The sequence below is a fragment of the Pristiophorus japonicus genome, chromosome 12, assembly GCF_044704955.1.
Source record: "Pristiophorus japonicus isolate sPriJap1 chromosome 12, sPriJap1.hap1, whole genome shotgun sequence".
NCBI classification, from domain to species: domain Eukaryota; kingdom Metazoa; phylum Chordata; class Chondrichthyes; family Pristiophoridae; genus Pristiophorus; species Pristiophorus japonicus.
Genome location: NC_091988.1, coordinates 21,880,093 through 21,892,741, shown reverse-complemented (window position 1 = coordinate 21,892,741; position 12,649 = coordinate 21,880,093).

The following is a 12,649-nucleotide window of genomic DNA, read 5'->3' as shown; positions in this document are numbered from 1 at the left end:
TCGTTTGGGGGAGGTGAGGCCTATATAAGCCGGATGGGTTACACCTCAACAGAGCTGGGACCAGTATCTTCACAGGAGGTTTGACTAGTGCTGTTGGGGAGGGTTTAAATTAGCTTGGCAGGGGATGGGAACCAGAGAATAGATTCAGTGGGGAAGAGAAGCAAAGCTGGAATTGGGCAGCAGAGAAGTAGAAGTAGAAAGTGAATTTGGAAGACAGAGGAAACAAGGGCTGGAAAATAGACAATAAGGGAGTTTGGCACCACTAAATGTTATATACTTCAATGCAAGGAGTATAGGGAATAAGGCAGAGGAGCTGAGAGAACAGATAGACACTTGGGAGTATGATATTATAACTATTACTGAGACATGGCTGAAAGAAGGGCAGGTATGGTAGCTCAACATTCCTGGTTACAGGGTTTTCAGACCGGATAGAGAGGGGGGCAAAAAAGGAGGGTGGGTCGCAGTATTGATTAAAGAAACAATTACAGTTGTGAGAAGGGATGATATGTTAGAAGGGCCATCAAATGTGGCCATATGGGTTGAATTAAAGAACAAAAAAGGGGCGATCACACGACTGGGAGTGTACTATAGATCCCCAAGCAGTCAGAGGGAGATAGAAGAACAAATATGTAGAAAAATTACTGCAAAGGGCAAAAACTATAGAGCTGTAATAGTGGGGGATTTCAACTACCCTAATATTAGCTGGGGAAAAGGGTAGTGTGAATGGTACAGAGGGTGCAGAATTCCGAAAATGTATTTAGGAGAACTTCTTTAGCCAGTATGTAACAAGAGAGGGGACGGTTCTGGACTTGGTTTTGGGGAATGAAGAGGGGCAGGTGGAAGGGGTAACAGTGGGAGAGCATTTTTGTGCTAATGATCATAATTCAGTAAGATTTAGGGTAGTTATGGAAAAGGACAAAGGGGGACCAGGAATAAAAGTTCTCAATTGGGGTAAAGCCAATTTTGCTGAGCTGAGATGGGATTTGGCCAAGGTGGACTGGAAACAGCTACTTGATGTTAAATCAGTGTCAGAGCAGTGGGAGACATTCAAGGAGGAGATCCTGAGGGTACAGAGCAAGTATGTTCCCTTAAAAAAAAGGGTGGGGATAACAAATCTAGAGCCCCCTGGATGTTAAGGGACATACAGCTTAAGACAAAGAAAAAAAGGGAAGCTTTAGAGGAATATAAGAAGTTTAGGGTTGCAACTAAAAAATATATCTGGAAAGCAAAGAGCATGAAAGAATGTTGGCAAGTAAAATCAAGGAAAACCCCAAGATGTTTTATAAATACATTAAGAGCAAGAGGATAACTGGAGAAAGAGTGGGGCCTATGAGAGACCATAAAGGAAACATAGAAACATAGAACATAGAAAATAGGTGCAGGAGTAGGCCATTCGGCCCTTCGAGCCTGCACCGCCATTCAATGAGTTCATGGCTGAACATGCAACTTCAGTACCCCATTCCTGCTTTCTCGCCATACCCCTTGATCCCCCTAGTAGTAAGGACTTCATCTAACTCCTTTTTGAATATATTAAGTGAATTGGCCTCAACAACTTTCTGTGGTAGAGAATTCCACAGGTTCACCACTCTCTGGGTGAAGAAGTTTCTCCTCATCTCGGTCCTAAATGGCTTACCCCTTATCCTTAGACTGTGTCCCCTGGTTCTGGACTTCCCCAACATTGGGAACATTCTTCCTGCATCTAACCTGTCTAACCACGTCAGAATTTTAAATGTTTCTATGAGGTCCCCTCTCATTCTTCTGAACTCCAGTGAATACAAGCCCAATTGATCCAGTATTTCTTGATATGTCAGTCCCACCATCCCGGGAATCAGTCTGGTGAACCTTCGCTGCACTCCCTCTGGGGACTGGGAGAAATTTAGAACTCAGCAGAGGAGGACAAAGGGTTTGATTAGGGTAGGGAAAATGGAATACGAGAAGAAGCTTGCAGGGAACATTAAGGCGGATTGCAAAAGTTTCTATAGGTATGTAAAGAGAAAGAGGTTAGTAAAGACAAACGTAGGTCCCCTGCAGTCAGAATCAGGGGAAGTCATAACGGGGAACAAAGAAATGGCAGACCAATTGAACAAGTACTTTGGTTCAGTATTCACTAAGGAGGATACAAACAACCTTCCGGATATAAAAGGGGTCAGAGGGTCTATTAAGGAGGAGGAACTGAGGGAAATCTTTATTAGTCGGGAAATTGTGTTGGGGAAATTGATGGGATTGAAGGCCGATAAATCCCCAGGGCCTGATGGACTGCATCCCAGAGTACTTAAGGAGGTGGCCTTGGAAATAGCGGATGCATTGACAGTCATTTTCCAACATTCCATTGACTCTGGATCAGTTCCTATCGAGTGGAGGGTAGCCAATGTAACCCCACTTTTTAAAAAAGGAGGGAGAGAGAAAGCAGGGAATTATAGACCGGTCAGCCTGACCTCAGTAGTGGGTAAAATGATGGAATCAATTATTAAGGATGTCATAGCAGCGCATTTGGAAAATGGTGACATGATAGGTCCAAGTCAGCATGGATTTGTAAAAGGGAGATCATGCTTGACAAATCTTCTGGAATTTTTTGAGGATGTTTCCAATAAAGTGGACAAAGGAGTACCAGTTGATGTGGTATATTTGGACTTTCAGAAGGCTTTCGACAAGGTCCCACACAGGAGATTAATGTGCAAAGTTAAAGCACATGGGATTGGGGGTAGTGTGCTGACGTGGATTGAGAACTGGTTGTCAGACAGGAAGCAAAGAGTAGGAGTAAATGGGTACTTTTCGGAATGGCAGGCAGTGACTAGTGGGGTACCGCAGGGTTCTGTGCTGGGGCCCCAGCTGTTTACATTGTACATTAATGATTTAGACGAGGGGATTAAATGTAGTATCTCCAAATTTGCGGATGACACTAAGTTGGGTGGCAGTGTGAGCTGCGAGGAGGATGCTATGAGGCTACAGAGTGACTTGGATAGGTTAGGTGAGTGGGCAAATGCGTGGCAGATGAAGTATAATGTGGATAAATGTGAGGTTATCCACTTTGGTGGTAAAAACAGAGAGACAGACTATTATCTGAATGGTGACAGATTAGGAAAAGGGAAGGTGCAACGAGACCTGGGTGTCATGGTACATCAGTCATTGAAGGTTGGCATGCAGGTACAGCAGGCGGTTAAGAAAGCAAATGGCATGTTGGCCTTCATAGCGAGGGGATTTGAGTACAGGGGCAGGGAGGTGTTGCTACAGTTGTACAGGGCCTTGGTGAGGCCACACCTGGAGTATTGTGTACAGTTTCGGTCTCCTAACTTGAGGAAGGACATACTTGCTGTTGAGGGAGTGCAGCGAAGATTCACCAGACTGATTCCCGGGATGGTGGGACTGACCTATCAAGAAAGACTGAATCAACTGGGCTTGTATTCACTGGAGTTCAGAAGAGTGAGAGGGGACCTCATAGAAACGTTTAAAATTCTGACGGGTTTGGACAGGTTGGATGCAGGAAGAATGTTCCCAATGTTGGGGAAGTCCAGAACCAGGGGTCACAGTCTAAGGATAAGGGGTAAGCCATTTAGGACCGAGATAAGGAGAAACTTCTTCACCCAGAGAGTGGTGAACCTGTGGAATTCTCTACCACAGGAAGTAGTTGAGGCCAATTCACTAAATATATTCAAAAGGGAGTTAGATGAAGTCCTTACTACTCGGGGGATCAAGGGGTATGGCGTGAAAGCAGGAAGTGGGTACTGAAGTTTCATGTTCAGCCATAAACTCGTTGAATGGCGGTGCAGGCTAGAAGGGCTGAATGGCCTGCTCCTGCACCTATTTTCTATGTTTCTATGTTTCTATGTTTCCCTCAATAGCAAGAATGTCCTTCCTCAAGTTAGGAGTACACAATACTCCAGGTGTGGCCTCACCAAGGCCCTGTACAACTGTAGCAACATCTCCCTGCCCCTGTACTCAAATCCCCTCGCTATGAAGGCCAACATGCCATTTGCTTTCTTAACCGCCTACTGTACCTGCATGCCAACCTTCAATGACTGATGTACCATGACACCCAGGTCTCGTTGCACCTCCCCTTTTCCTAATCTGTCACCATTCAGATAATAGTCTGTCTCTCTGTTTTTTCCACCAAAGTGGATAACCTCACATTTATCCACATTATACTTCATCTGCCATGCATTTGCCCACTCACCTAACCTATCCAAGTCGCTCTGCAGCCTCATAGCATCCTCCTCGCAGCTCACACTGCCACCCAACTTAGTGTCATCCGCAAATTTGGAGATACTACATTTAATCCCCTCGTCTAAATCATTAATGTACAGTGTAAACAGCTGGGGCCCCAGCACAGTACCTTGCGGTACCCCACTAGTCACTCCCTGCCATTCTGAAAAGTCCCCATTTACTCCTACTCTTTGCTTCCTGTCTGACAACCAGTTCTCAATCCATGTCAGCACATTACCCCCAATCCCATGTGCTTTAACTTTGCACATTAATCTCTTGTGTGGGACCTTGTCGAAAGCCTTCTGAAAGTCCAAATATACCACATCAACTGGTTCTCCCTTGTCCACTCTACTGGAAACATCCTCAAAAAATTCCAGAAGATTTGTCAAGCATGATTTCCCTTTCACAAATCCATGCTGACTTGGACCTATCATGTCACCTCTTTCCAAATGCACTGCTATGACATCCTTAATAATTGATTCCATCATTTTACCCACTACTGAGGTCAGGCTGACCGGTCTATAATTCCCTGTTTTCTCTCTCCCTCCTTTTTTAAAAAGTGGGGTTACATTGGCTACCCTCCACTCCATAGGAACTGATCCAGAGTCAATGGAATGTTGGAAAATGACTGTCAATGCATCCGCTATTTCCAAGGCCACCTCCTTAAGTACTCTGGGATGCAGTCCATCAGGCCCTGGGGATTTATCGGCCTTCAATCCCATCAATTTCCCCAACACAATTTCCCGACTAATAAAGATTTCCCTCAGTTCCCCCTCCTTACTAGACCCTCTGACCCCTTTTATATCCGGAAGGTTGTTTGTATCCTCCTTAGTGAATACCGAACCAAAGTACTTGTTCAATTGGTCTGCCATTTCTTTGTTCCCCGTTATGACTGCCCCTGATTCTGACTGCAGGGGACCTACGTTTGTCTTTACTAACCTTTTTCTCTTTACATATCTGTAGAAACTTTTGCAATCCGTCTTAATGTTCCCTGCAAGCTTCTTCTCGTACTCCATTTTCCCTGCCCTAATCAAACCCTTTGTCCTCCTCTGCTGAGTTCTAAATTTCTCCCAGTCCTCGGGTTCACTGCTATTTCTGGCCAATTTGTATGCCACTTCCTTGGCTTTAATACTATCCCTGATTTCCCTTGATAGCCACAGTTGAGCCACCTTCCCTTTTTTATTTTTACGCTAGACAGGAATGTACAATTGTTGTAGTTCATCCATGCGGTCTCTAAATGTCTGCCATTGCCCATCCACAGTCAACCTCTTAAGTATCATTCGTCAATCTATCCTAGCCAATTCATGCCTCATACCTTCAAAGTTACCCTTCTTTAAGTTCTGGACCATGGTCTCTGAATTAACTGTTTCATTCTCCATCCTAATGCAGAATTCCACCATATTATGGTCACTCTTCCCCAAGGGGCCTCGCACAATGAGATTGCTAATTAATCCTCTCTCATTGCACAACACCCAGTCTAAGATGGGAAATCTGTGTGTGGAGGTGAAAGATGTGGATAGGATTCTTAATGAATGCTTTGCATCCGTTTTCACAAAAGAGAGGGGCAATGCAGACTTTGCAATGAAGGAGGAGGCGTGTCAAAAATAGATGAGATAAACATAGTGAGAGAGGAAGTATTGAGGGACTTAGCAGCTTTGAAAGTGGATAAATCCCCAGGCCCGGATGAAATGTATCTCAGGCTGTTAAGAGAAGCAACAAAGGAAAGAGCAGAGGCTCTGACCATCATTTTCCAATCATCTCTGGCTACAGGTGCAGTGCCAGACGACTGGGGGACTGCTAATGTTGTACCTTTGTTTGAAAAGGGAGAAAGGAACAGACAAAGTAATTACCAGCCAGTCAGCCTAACCTTGGTGGTGGGAAAATTATTGGCAAACATCCTGAGGGACAGTTTAAATTTTCAGTTGGAAAGACATGGATTAATCAAGGACAGTCAGCATGGATTTGTTAAGGGAAGGTCGTGTCTGACTAACTTGATTGAATTTTTCGAGGAGGTAACCAGGAGGGTCGATGAGGACAGTGTGTATGATGTAGTGTATATGGATTTTAGCAAAGCTTTTGATAAGTTCCCACATGGCAGACTGGTCACGAAATTAATAGCCCATGGGATCCAGGGCAAAGTGGCAAATTGGATCCAAAATTTGTTTGGAGGCAGAAAGCAAAGGGTAATGCTTGATGGGTGTTTTTGTGACTGGAAGTCTATATCCAGTGGGGTTCCGCAGGGCTCAGTGCTGGGTCCCTTGCTTTTTGTGGTACATATCAATGACTAGGAGTTAAATGTTGGGATATGATTAAGATAGGCTGTGTGGTTGATAACGAAGAAGAAAGCGGCGGACTGCAAGAAGATATCAACGTACTGGTCAGGCGGGCAGAACAAGTTCGAGCGAGGCTAGCTCCAATTAAAGCTAGCCTGCATTGCTTAGAGGCAGTCTGCACCTCTTAAAGGGAGGTGCATTCTGCCTTCAGCAGCTCATCGAACTGGCTGGGCAAGATAGCGAGAGGAGAAAAAACACAATTATGTCACAACAGGGGAGAGAGCGTGCACCAAGGTTCTCCGAGGCAGGGTGTCACAGCAGATGGCTAGGAATGCTGAAGCGCTGCCCCGGGGGAGTGGCAGTGGCTGCATGAAGCACAAACCTCTCTCGGCATAACAGCATTTGTCCTCCCACCACCGACACTGCGCCAGTGTCCTTGCTGCTGCCTCTCAGTCAGACGGCCCAGACTGCTGCCACCCATGATGAGGTGGTGCTGTCATAGCTGGGCGTTCGAGGCCTAGAGCTGCTCAAGGTCATCCTGCAAGGCCATCTGCTGTCTCCTCCAATGAAAGTCAGCAGCCATCCACCAGATTTGCTACAGCCATCGGGGTAGTACTTCGAAGTAAACCTATAGGCAAAGAGTGGGAAGTATTAAAACAAATATTTGGTGCAATACAAAACAAGTATATACCCCTGAAAGGCAAAGGCTCCACTTGTGTAGTTAAACAACCATGGTCAACAAGTGAGGTAAATTACAGTATCAAACTAAAAGAAAATGCGTACACAAATGCAATGAAAAATGGAAATCCAGCAGACTGGGAGAGTTATAAAAAGGGAGACAAAGAAAGTAATAAAATGTGCAAAAGGGAGTATGAACAAAAACATGCATGGGACGTCAAACATAACAGCAACATTTTTTACAAATAAATTATGAAAAAGTGAGAGCGGTAAGGGGAAAGTGAGCCCATTAAAGACGGATGCAAGTAAGACCATAATTGACATAAAGGAAATGGCAGACTTGTTAAATGAATACTTTGTATCCGTTTTCACTTCCTGCTCCCATCCATATAATGTACTGTGCCTCCTAACAGTGTCAACGGGAAACTTAGATATACAACTCTCTATTCCTTCATCCATTTAAACAACCTGATTAAATCATCCCTCAACCATCTAAACTCAAGGAATTACAAGCCAAGTTTTTGCAACGTGTCCTCATAATTTAAAGGAGTGAGGGATATGGTAAAAGGATATAGTTAAAAGGTAGGTAGGTAGGTCTATCAAAATAGATTCTATTCCTAAATAGAATATTTCATAGTTCATAATGACACAATGCAGGTGACATTAAGAGCTTGAATCCATACAAGGAAATTGCATTTGATCAAAGCGAACAAAGTATTACAGTTAGTAGGTTAAAACTGTCTGACCTATTTTTAATAAGTAGATAAACTTGGTAGAACAATTACCATGTCGTAGTTTAAATTCTATTAGTGTAAGGAGTGTCCAGCCAGAAGATTAGAATGTTATGGGACCAGGAATTTTATATGAAATTACAATTTCTACTTTTAGCTGCTTCAATGTATCTCCTGCAGCATAGATTGCTTAAATCATGAGTACCTATTAGTTTCAGACCATTAATATTATGTAGGACAAACAAAAAGATGCTTTGACATTATAGATCTGATGCCTGCTTAAAAAAAAGGGCAATTTAGAAATATACAGACATTTATAATAGGGTTGATTATAACTGCCAGTCAGGCTCAGGTGGGTTGAGGCAGTTCAAACACAAAACGCATTCATTCGCTGGCCCAGATTTCAGACCCGAGCTAAAACCCAATCGTCGTCCCATTGGGACATAATGAGGCCCCAATTAGCATAAATTTAGGAGGCTCCCTCCTGCTTTGGTAGGGTGCATCTGTCACCGAACTACAATGAGATGCTAAAGTGGTAGCCAGCTGATTCCAGCAGGAATGGGGTTGTAAGGCTGTTACCTCCATTTTAAACACCCCCACCCTATTCTGCACGGGCAGGCTCGGTTAAAATTCCCTCCGGCGTGTTGGTTTGTAAAATGTTTTTAATGTTCAAAATTACACGGGTGAGTTTAAATACATAGGAAGAGAAATTAGGGTCATTTGCGCCTCAGGCTAGCGTCCCCAGGGAGCGCTAACGGGGCGCAAATTATTTTTTACCCGGGCGTGGAGCTGCTAACGACTTCCGCTAAATGCCATGGGAGTTTGGCAGCGGTGATAACCGGTAGCACCCCCACTCCGCTGCGCCGACGCTGACAATGTCATCAATGTGCGCAGTGACCAGTTTCTGTCCCGGAGAGAGAATTCGGGAGTGTTCCCTGAAGCTGCGCCGGGCGCGTGCCGGACTGTAGGTTGCTCGCGGGGTGCTAGTTAAAAGGGAGGTGGTGCTCGCAAAGAAAAAATGTGTTCGTGTCAACCCGGCACTCTGCTTGTATGTCGGCTGATGCCATGACATCCCACTCCCCGGTAGTCCAGGTAGGGACCCGCAGATTCGGTATCTTGGCTCTCCCTTTTAATGAAGGAGCAGGCTCCTTCTACGTGGCAGCACTATGCGTCCCAGCGCATGGCGCTGCACCCCTTCCCCTGTGCTTCCGCCCCCCTCGTGCCCCACAGAGCAAATGGAGCGTGTTATTTTGCACTTCACTTGCTGTCGGGGCCAGTAACCCCAATATCGTGAGCGGGGCGGGTCTTCCGCGCTTGGTGGAGGAACTCCCGCCTTGCGGCTATTACCGTCAACAAATGGGCTGCTACACAATTTCCCCCCTAAAGTTCTTTTGATTGGTGTAAACAAAACTGGAACTGCTGAGTGTAACCTGAGGCAATGTTATGTTATCTGTTAAAAGCAGGATTTTACATAAACATTCAACATGTAACCCCAGATCATTTCACATAATTGATATATGAACATATGGAAAGAAAGATGGGAAAAAAACCATCTTGCTCATTAAGCAATTGCATACAACACGTACCCACTCCTGAACTATCGGAAAGGCAACAACGTAAGAAAAAAAGGTGTTACCAACTTAAAAAGAATTCAGGGTATTTCCTATCCAACCCTTTGATGCAATCTAGCAAAGAGACCACATTAGCCCATGAAACATCATCGTACTAGTTAACTAATAACTGGAAACAACCTCTTCATTCAGGAACTTGTCAGATTTTCTTTCAAAGGACAACAGTAAATCTATATCCACCGCATATTTTGGTAGATTATTCCAAGCGTGATGACTCTTTGTGAAAATAAACATTTCCTGCTATCTAAAGACTTTGGGGCCGAAACTGTACTCCACCCCAAACGGGACGCACTTACCATTTTCTAAGTGTTCTGTCTGTCCCAATGCATGGGGCGATTAATCCAGCGAAATTCAGGATTTTACTTTTTTTTTGCAGTGGGGCAGATGTGAGGTCATCAGCGGGGCAGAAGTACGGGCGGGTCGGAATGGCCGTCACTCCAAGTCATCCGTGCCGCTGTGAACTCTGCAGCCATTTTAGTGGCAAACAGGGAGGGTTTCGGCTGGGCCAGCGACCTGGGGCAGCCAGTCCAAACCCGTGGCCACCATTGTCGACCGACCTGGCAGTGGACCGACAATTAAAATGGCGGCCATGGCAATGCGCCCTCCCCTTTAAGGGCAGATGCGCCACCCAGCCACAAGAAGCTTCCCACCGGGGAAAGCTGTCGGGGGCACCAAGCGGTGGCCAATCCGCTCCTGTGGGGCAATTTCCTGCGGGGCAATTTCCCATGCGAGGCAGAAAGGGGGTCGCCGCCAGTCGATAAGGAGTCGGGGCGTGCCTGACGAGATGGGAAGACAGCCGGGGCGGCCCTGTACACCGCTCCAAAAATAAAGGATTGCAACTTTTAAAATGGCGGCCATTCCCAGCGCCAACCAAGCAGTTAGTCCTTAGCGACCCATAGCTGCCACTTTAAGGCAGTCATGACTATTATAGAAAGGAGCAATTTCAACCCCTTTATAGTTATGTTATCGAGTCCTACCATCGTGATTCATCAAATAACCTATCCAACCAGTCTGAACCCTAGCTAAGGGGCTAGAAATTCCATTTTTTGGTCGTAGTGGTATTTTTCCACCAAAAATACCGCTATGACTCCGCTATGATTCCGAGGCCTAATATTCGGTAGAAAATGTGGCAAGCAGTAAAAATCAGCATTGCGTGATGATTTGTGGTGCAAACCACAAATTTTCTGCAACCTTTCACCGAGGCTAATACCGCTGCGAGTTGAGCCTAGGGAGGGAGGAAAACACCCCCTTAAATTCCAAAAATAAAAAATCACAAAACATTCTCAAGATGTTTTTCTATCGGATTGATGAAAAAGAATTTAAAAATAAAAACTTTAACTTACCTTTTTTGCAGATCTTCATACTTACCGCCATTCCAAGAGTTGCAACGTAGGTTTTTTCAGGGCGTTTTTTTCCGTTTGGTCTATGTGTGCGCTGCGAGCCAAATATCCTGCGAAAGCACTTTTTCCAGTCTTGCACGCCGGCGGTCTGCTCCCCAGCGATATTTTAAAAACTCCGGCGCAAGACTTCAGCCAATTTCTCGCCGCACCATTTTCCACCAAAAATGGCGAAATATCGCCGAAAAACCCAGTGCAAGGTTGGGGAATTTCCAGCCCAATCAATCTCTTTAAAAATCTCAATTGTGTCCACCTTAATGCTATGTTTCACTAAAATAAGTGGCCCTAACTCAACTTATCCTGGTAATTAGCTTCTAGAATATTTTCAGTGGTTTTCCCAATTGGCTACTAGCACTTCAATTAGAACCATTGCTTAAATGAGGTTCCTGCTGATCCTCCGCTGAAGTTACAGAAGCTGATCGGAAAATTGACAAGAAAATTCTCGCCATTAAACCTCTAAAGAGAATTATCATTATGGTAGTTAGCCTCTGCAATTTTTACCAAGACTCAATATCCTTTGCCATGTGTGGGGCCCAAAACTGGACATGATATTCCAAGTACATTCCAAAGACCTAACCTAAAGATAATGGCCCAAAATTTGTGGTTGTAATGATGGTAAAACTGTCAGCGTTCGCCGTCATTACTCTATAAAACTGACAGCAACTTCCAGAGTCTGCACATGCGCATTTAAACGCAGAAATCCTAAAGTTGCTGTCAGTGATATCCTGCTCTTCCACAGTCCTTGCAGATAGAAATCAATTAAAATCACTGAATTGACATGATCTTCCATTATTTTTGCTCAAGTCTCGTTGTAAAAACCTTTGGAAAAGTTAAGCCTTGTTGAATGAGGTGTAAATGGTTTTTTAATGACACACTAAGTTATAATTCCTGCTGAACAACCTCTTTGGCCCTGAAAAATGAATTTTTGTAAAACGTCAAATTTCTGGATTCCATGATAAAAATTATATAGATTTTTAAAATAATAGAAATACATTTTTATTTCATTTTTTAAAGTTTGTTTATGATATTTCAGCTTCTACTTTAATACCATGTGTACATCACAATCTTTATTTTGCTTTCTGTAAAATTTTAAAAAGTGAATGATAAAACCTGCTTATTACTTCCTGGTTTGCTGTCTGTTAGAATTCTTCAATATGATTGGCAGCTTAACCTGCCTGATGACATCACTGTTGCTGGATGCCAGAGATCCCCTATAGATAGAACTAGAATTAAATTAATGTTGGGAAAGGTGAAATCCATGCCACAGATGCCCTTTGTTTACGCTTAATGGTTCTTGCAATAGATCCTAAAACTCTGCGATCACAGCTTGATAGTGGAGTACTAATTCATTCACAGGGAATATTGTTTATCAAACCATGGGTTTCCAAGGCCACCTTTTTAGAGATTGGGCTGTATGCCATAATGAAGCCATGATACTTTAATTGCCCAACAAGGTGGAACAATCTGTGTTTGAAAAGTTGCTGTTTGGGGTTTTGTTGACCAGTTTTGTGTCTGACATTGCTAGGACTACTGTTTTAAAGCAGAACTCCAAATAGTTGGGATGCTCCATTATGTATTGGTGTTATGCCGTAATAACATATTTTGAACAAAATATCAAATCATGCCTTTATAAAGTATTAGGTTGCGTTGTTTCAAAATGTTTGGGGTGAGTGTTCCAGTGATACCTTAGTTTAAAGAAACTCAAGGAGCCCAAAATCAAAGCACATAATGCTTTTAAA